Source organism: Haliotis rubra, unplaced genomic scaffold, assembly GCF_003918875.1.
Source record: "Haliotis rubra isolate DU_JTF1 unplaced genomic scaffold, ASM391887v1 Scf836, whole genome shotgun sequence".
NCBI lineage: Eukaryota > Metazoa > Mollusca > Gastropoda > Lepetellida > Haliotidae > Haliotis > Haliotis rubra.
In genome coordinates this window covers 443,150-451,731 of record NW_025767564.1, presented here as the reverse complement: position 1 = coordinate 451,731, position 8,582 = coordinate 443,150, and positions in this window count along the sequence as shown.

Below are 8,582 nucleotides of genomic sequence, written 5' to 3'. Positions count from 1 at the left end.
CTCTCAGCGAGTTTGTCAGTGGATTCACTTTTTAAATAAAGGGAGCAGAGGGTGATGCCAACGACAGTGTCATCATGAGACAGCCCAAGAGAAACAACAACATCAGCAAAGCATCATCATCATCGTCTTTGTCACCTGCATGGACACGATGGCTCCACCACACCTATTACGATCCCAAACACCCAGCAGGCTATGGAGGGTGGCTTGCCTTGTGGCAAGCAGCAGGACATCAAGCCAAAGCAGGACATCAAGCCAAAGCAGGACCCAGGAAGGGGAAGCAAAGCGGGGCCAAAGGCCCACCCAGCGCCAGGTGCGCCAATGGTTGAAAACCAGGACCGCGTACACCTTGCACAAACCAGCCCGGCTTCGTTTCCCAGGGATCATTACCGTGTGGGTGGCGTGGATGAATTGTGGCAAAAGCCGATCTGAGTGATCTCATTAGCATTATCAGAAAGAGAACCAAGGCAACCGGTATTTGCTGTGTGTCATCGATGTTTTCTCCAAAATGGCTTGGGTGCAGCCATGAAAATAAGACCGGTGCCACTTTGATAGAGGCCTTTCAACGGATCCTGAAACAAGCCAAAGGACGTGTACCATCCCAGTTACAGACAGACAAAGGGACTGAATTTGTCAATGCCCCTTTTCAAGCCTTCCTCAAGAAGCGGGTATTCATTTCTACACCAGTCAAAACCCAGAAACCAAAGCCTCTGTGGTGGAACGTTTTTCAAGGGCGTTGAAAAACCGTATGTGGCGTTATTTCACCCAACAGGGAACCGCCACTACCTGAAGGCATTACCCCAACTGTTGTATTCCTACAATCATCGTGTCCATCGTGCGATTGGACAACGCCCGATGGATGTACGTCCTAAGCGCTCCCTATGATGAAATTCGGTGTTGGATCACATGGAACGACAGAAGAAGCAGAAGCAGCGCCAACTCAAGACAAAGAAGAAGAAGAAGAAGAAACACCCTCTCTTGTTACCCGGGACCCGTGTCCGTTTGAACAAGACCAAGGGCACGTTTGACAAAGGGTACCTTCCCAACTGGACCACCGAACTGTTCACCGTGGATCGGGTGGTGAAAGGGCGTGTTCCTCCTGTCTACCAAGTGAAAGATGATCATGGAGAAGTGCTGCAAGGCACCTTTTACCCGCAAGAACTGCAACCCATTCAGAAAACGGATGATGTGTGACGTCGTCAAAAAAAGGATGAAGTGTTGGTGAGTTGGTCAGGATACCCTGCCAGCTTTGATTCATGGATCCCTGCGGCTCATCTGGTCTTTAAATAGCGTGGTCTCCAGTCTCCCACCGTCAGTGGAGCCTCCACCATCATGCAGAGCAAACCGATCTCAAGGTGCAAGGAGGGCGGCAAGTCATCCCCACGCTGGTGTTGCTTTGGCATGGACTTGCCACGAAGTGAAGTGGTGTTTTTCTCCCAAGTGTTTCTGATATATGGCGTGGTCATCATGAGCATGGTTCAGTTGGCATTGGACAACGGTGAGAAAACAGTTGTGGACAGCTTTGTTGGCCAGTGGCAGGGGTACTTGCTCCCACAACCCGTTGGTGTATGCGTCGTCGTCGTCATCATCCCGTTGCCACCTTCCTCGACTGCATCTCCAACCCCCTCTGTATCCAGTCTGGTTCCCTAAGAGAGAGAGAAAGATGTCGGTGTCTGTGTTTTCCAAGCGGGGACTTTTCGTGACCTTACCCAGCGATCGTCCATGGATGTTCATCCAGACAACAGAGTGAATCATTACGAAGTCAAACTACCCTTTCCCATTCAAGTGAATGCGCCAAGAGTGGGAAGTCGGTCAGTGAACTTCATTTCCCCATGACATGGTACAATGTGTCATACCCCTTCAACTGGTTTGTCCTTCATGTGAACTTGGAGCGTATGACCGGACTTACAGTTCAGCAGAGCCTTGATCGACCGTGACAGAAGAGAACCCAGGCATCATCAGAGCCGTCAGCGAAAAGGTCATTATTCCAGAAGGAGTGTATTCCTGTCGCCAACTGGTCCAGAGACTGAACATCCTGCTTCAACACGCCTGTGCACGCGGCTGTTGGACAAGCATCATAAGATGTTTACCAAGCGGATGCCAGAGCTCGTTTCACCGTCACCGTGAACTACCCCAAAGAAGACCTCGATTTGAAATCGTGGCAAAGCGCATGTCAACTTTATGCTCCCACCCGAGAGACATGTGCAGAGCCATCACGGGTTCCTCCTGCAGAACCGCAAAGTCAACCTGACCATGATGCCATCAGGTCTGCCTACACCACCGATTGGTGCTGCCTGCTCCTTTAGTACGTATGCTGGGATTCATACAGCTCCCCATGGTGGATGAAGCAGAAGAAATAAGTCAAGTCTCTGCTCAGCCTGTGCAGGTGGCTGTGTTTGACCGTCCTCTCGTCGTGGGTGAACAGGAAGCACACCATCTGGCTGGTTTTGATACCGTAATGCGTCTACTTTCGGATGCAGTGGAAGATCAAATGCGTGGGGATACCATGGCTCCCTTACTGATGTATGTTCCGTGTCCGCCAGATGATGGAAGACAGCGTCGTGATCAAAACCCCTCAGCACCTACGCTACATGGGATTGCGTCAGGGAACCCGCGGATGCCATTCGAATCTATTTAACGGATGGCGTAGGGCGTCTTGTGCCATTCCAGACTGGGAAGACCATCGTGACACTTCATTACCGTCCCGTCGTCTGGAGTGCGTACTGAGAATCAGCATGGTAGGACACCAGTGTATCAGACTCCGCGAGCGGTAGCGGCAGGTGGACAGCAGCGAGGAGGCAGCCTCACCGTGTACCGAGGGCGCATTCATCAGCGAGGGAGAGGTTTGGTAACATCTTGGGAAACTTGGGACGTTCAGCACTCTCCATCCTCAAGGCGGTGGGAAAATCAGCTCTCAAATCAAGCGTCAAGATGTTGCGGGATTGGTGCAAGATATCCGTTCAGGACACGAAAGTGTGGGGGACAGTTTGAAACATCATGGGAAACAAGCCTTACTTGCCACCTTGCGACAGCACCCACCACCACCACCAGGATCACCCGGCTGCATAAGCGAAAGCGGAAACAGCCCGTGGGATCCACCAAGAAGCGTAAACCCTTGTTTTGAGAGAAAGAGATAAAGACCCACCCGATGGGAAAGGAGTTCAGTTCAACACCAGACACCGTAGGGTCAAGACCTGTTGTGCAGACCTGCGGTCCAGATCAGCGGTCAAGATGATGCGCCGAGATGCCTGTGAATGCTCCAAGGCCCAACTGGATCTCTTTTCTGTACCCCTGTGGTGGCGTCCGTCCAAGAAGGTCAGTGGATTCGATACAGCCCTCTGGCACCCCTTCGTCAGCGGGCCCCTCAATTTAACATTGCTAACCCTGTCAATGCCTACATCGATTTGAGCCAGTGTTACCTCCGCATCTGCCTCAAAATCAAGAATACAGATGAATACGAATGCAGTTCATGATGGCGATGGCGCTTTTCGCCGTGTCCACGGTGAACAACATGATGCATTCCCTCTTTTAAATTGAAGTGCGTGTGCAAGTGGGACACAACCAACTGGAAATTACTCCTTCCATGGGTACCTATCCCTACCGAGCCTATTTGGAAACGCTGCTGAGTTATGGGAAGGCAGCCAAAGGGACCCATCTCCAGTGTCCAGGATGGTACACCGATGAAGCTGGAAAAATGGATCACTTTAATGCTGGCCCAGAATGCCAACGCCAGGACTTGTCGCATACGACGAGGGGCCATTCTACCCACCGAGGGCGATGGAACTGACAGGGCGTCTCCACTGTGACCTGTTTCTCCAAGACCGGTACCTGGTGGATGGAGTCCCCATGAAACTAGAACTGATTAAGCAGCCCGAGTGATTTCTACTTGATGAGTGCTGGAGGCGTCGAGTGCCGATTTGAACTGACCAAAGCCGAGTTTTTTCGTGGCGCCAGAGTCAACATTGATCCTGCCATCACGGGAACAACCGTGAAACACATGTCACCAGGAGTCACGGCCAAATATCCTTTGACCCGAGTCCAAGTCACAGCCCACGACATTTCAGGAGGAGGGCGCGATTTCCACAAAGATCAACTGATTGGAGGCCAACTGCCCAAGCGAGTGGTGTTGGGATTGGTGGACAATGATGCTTTGCCGGCAGCAAGGAAAAGAGCCCCTACCATTTCAAGCACAACAAGCGTGACCAGTCTCAAGGTGAAACTCAATGGGCAAGAAGTGCATGGCACGAAATCAAAAGCGACTTTCAGGACAACAGTGCCTCGCTCAAACAGTTGTACATGAACCTGTTCTGCAACACGGGACACCTGTGGCAAGAACATCCCTGCAACCTCACCCTGGGCCGAATTCAGGAATGGATTCACCGTGTGGGTAGTGGATCTGATGGCGGATCTGAAGCAGATGAAGGGTATAACTACCCACGACAGGCGGGCAAGTTGGGACTTGAACTTCAGTTTGCAGAACCCTACCACGCCCGTCACTTCGTCTGCTACGAGGAATCTGGCGTTTTGGAAATTGATCGGTTCCATAGCGCTCTCTGATGGTCTAAGAATGGATGGCGGCGCCAGTGGCGGCGACCAGACACTTGAGCGCCCTACGTACAACAGGATCCCCTGCTGCGACCCCTCTACCAAGGTACCTTTGCCGAGATCACTTTGCCACCACCGTGCTGTGTGAACAGCAGGAGGGACATTATCCTAAAGCCTACATTGTCAACACGGACCCCAGTCATCTCCCAGGACAACACTGGGTGTGCGTGTATCGTCCAGTACCAGGTGCCATGGACTACTTTGACAGTTATGGACTCCATCCCTATCAACAGCATCCAGACTTTCGAATGTCATGACCTTCGCGGATGGCTCCAACAACAGTGGAATGGCCAATCACTTCAACCCTGGTTCAGTGCCTCTTGTGGGATGTACTGTTTGTATGTACTGGCTCATCGTGCCCGTGGATGGTCTTTTGACGAAGTGATGGAACAGTTTGATCCCTCACGATACCCTCGTCAATGAAGAGCGTGTAAGGCGTTGGTTTCAACCCACACGCCTGACAGACAACAACAACGCTGGCCATGATCCACACCTGCCAAAGGACACAACCTTATCGTTCTGATGTGATGATGTTACAGTTCTGATGTTACAGTTATGATGTTACAGTTCATACCGTTTGTAAACAAAAAGATCAGGGGCGCCCCTAATCCTGTCTTTTTGTCAAAGTGTTCTTGTTAGCGGGGAAATAAAGCGTTTGAAAAATGTCAACCTAGTGTTGTTGTTATTGTTGTTGGCATTGAAATGAACCTTTCTTTTGAGAGAGATGGATGGCCCTGAAAAGGGCCGTTTTTTTTAGAGTGTACTTCACTCCAGGGACCACAGTTGGGTCATACATTGGCAGGGATGAATGGTCATCTTTGTTTTCACGGGGCACTTGCTCCCATGAGTTAAACGCCTGATATAAGTGTCCTTCAAGACAGTGCCACAGTAGACACATTGAAAGGTGGCATTGTACTCAATGGTGCCATTGGCGTAGACAGCCATAACATCGTTGGCACTGCCATGCTGGTAAGGGTGGTGGCGATGCTGTCTCCAAGGACATGAGTTCCAGATCCCAGTTTTCTCCAGACATGATTTCTGGTTGTAACACTGCTTCCGCCGGCCCGCTCATCATATATAGTGAGAGCTCACGATCATGACGTCAGCGGTGCCGCGTCATTACCCTCACGCTACGACCATGACGTCCATCGATACCCGTCGCCATTACCCTCACGCGACCATGATGTCATCGATACCATCGTCATGGATACCACGTCATCGACGACACGTCATCGCTGTCTCGTCGCCCATATATAAACTCCAGCATGGATCAGTGAGGGCTATCTTGATGCAACATGGATACAAGAAAAGTGAAAGTCATGCGACCGGTGCCTTACCGAAAAATTGTGGTAGACGGCGGCAATGCTTGCGATGCAGCCCTACCTTACAAGGGAAGGCTGACATCAAAAGGGAAGAGGCAGCAACAACACCTGCAGAACCGATACCCACAACGGTAACAGAAGCAGCGGCAGCCCCACCACCACCACCACCTACGACAGGAGACACGGTAGCGCCACCACCACCACCACCAACAACAACAACAACAACATTACCAAAATGGTCATCCCAATGGCGACTAATTATCTGCCCTACCTGTTTTAAAGCGTATCCCTCGAATCGCTTTGATGTCGTTCCAGGAGCTGCCTTCTTCATATGCCTCTACTGTGGAGAAGGCATCATCAAGAGAGGGCAGCAGCAACACGATGATGTGTGCCCCGGAAAATTTATTTTTCGGGGTCTCCAACTCCTCTGTGAATGCTAACCTGGCTGGTTCACATACCAACGGCCCTTTTCAGGGCCACCCACCTGGCTCGAAAGAATGCTACATCCAATGTGTTTTAACCACACACACTAACACTTGTCTAGCCATGCCATCGTCCGCCTCACCCCTCTCTCCTCCCTTCCCTCTCCTTCCCTTCCCTCTCCTTCCCTTCCCTCTCCGTCCCGTCCCGTCCGCCGCTCGTCCGTTCCGCCATCTTGAAAGGCGTCTACGCTCGCGAGATCCCGCGAGAGTCCACGAGATCCCGCGAGATCTCACGCGATCCCACCGGATGGGACGCCATCTTGAAACGCGTCCGCCATCTTGGCCCGGAGGTGACGTCATCGTCATGCGCGCGCAACCACCGGAACCGGACGTGACGTCATCGCGATGCGTGCGCACACACCGGAACCGGAAGCACCGGAACCCGAGTGATCTCCCCTGACCGGAAGTGACTGATCCAAGATGGCGGCGCCCATGGGGACCGGATGTGCCGCCATCTTGAAAAAGGGGCCAGGGTGACATGGCACACTACTGCTACCCCACCGCCCCTGCTATAAAGAAGACACTGAAACAACAAGGTGAAGAAGCATGGTTTACGGAACTGTGGAATGACAAGAACACTGAAAATGGAGTGAGTGAGTGAGTTTAGTTTTACGCCGCACGCAGCAATATTCTAGCTATATGGCGGCGGTCTGTAAATAATCGAGTCTGGACCAGACAATCCAGTGATCAACAGCATGAACATCAATCTGCGCAATTGGGAACCGATGACGTGTGTCAACCAAGTCAGCGAGCCTGACCACCCGATCCCGTTAGTCGCCTCTTACAATTAATGTAATGAGTCTTCAGAACTTTTTATTTATTAAATTATTAGCTAATACTATATCCAAAATGTTTCATAGGCGTCACTTACATACAGTTGGGTAATTTATAACATTTTATTATTATTTGTATGCTTTAATATATGTGTATGTGTTTGTATGTATGCATGTATGTATGTATGTGTGTGTGTTGTATGTATGTATGTATGTATGTATGTATGTATGTATGTATGTATGTATGTATGTATGTATGTATGTATGTATGTATGTATGTATGTTCATTTTATATTTCATAACAGCAATCATTATGTATTTTAAAAATGTACTTTTACGATAACTTTAGTTTCTATAGTTCAGTGTCTCGTAAACCAATTCATGGCTGGATGTCAGTTTCTTCTTTATCCATGAATGTGTATCATGTATGTATATTTCTTATGTAACTGACCTGTGACACTTAAATATAATATTTTTGACTATCTGTCTGTCTGTCCTATTAACCCCTTTGTCTACCCTTTGCCCATAATCAATCAGCGTCTCATTCATTACCTATCTGTGCTTATAATATATACACCTTTCCGTAGACATACTATTTATGTCAGGATTTAACCCTGGCTTAGGGGCCGTTCATAATTTATGGCTAAGGGTGTGTGATGATGATTTTAGGGAAAGTGTGTGTGGGGGGGAGAACCCATTGTGTTCTGGGAGATGGGGGTCAGCAATGTTTTACAACACACACATACGGGGGAAGAAGCAATTTTGTACATAAAAGTATGTTTGAAATTATGCTTAGAAATTATGGGAAATTTTAGGGCGGGTCATTCACTTTGTAAATGCTTCTCCATTACAATAATCAACACACACACCACCCCACCCCCACCCCACCCCAGCCATAAATTATGAATGGTCCCTTATATATTTGCCAGTAAACTAAAATTTACCAAAAATAAACACAAAGCACTCCTCCAAAATGATGATGATGCATTTTATGGAGAAGCATGTTCAATGGGAATGCACCACCACCCCTAACATTTATTACAAAGTAAGTGGACCCCCATGTCATATGTACCCCATCCTATAATTTTTAAGCATTATTTTAAGCATTATATTTAAGTATTTTGATGTACAAAATTGTTGACACCCCCACCCCTCCCCAAGGACATGTGTACAAAATTTATGACCGCCCCCCACCTCCCCAGAACAAAATGGGTGGTAACCCCCACCCCACCCCCTAAAATCATCATCACTCCCCTATGCATCCACATAAGAAGAAAAACAAAACATAGTTACTTACATCATAACTTATTCCAACACGTGTTTTCATCTCATCACCTGGATTTACAGCTCATTACATTATGTTTCGGAAACAGGCTGTGCCTAATATTACTGACGCTAATTCT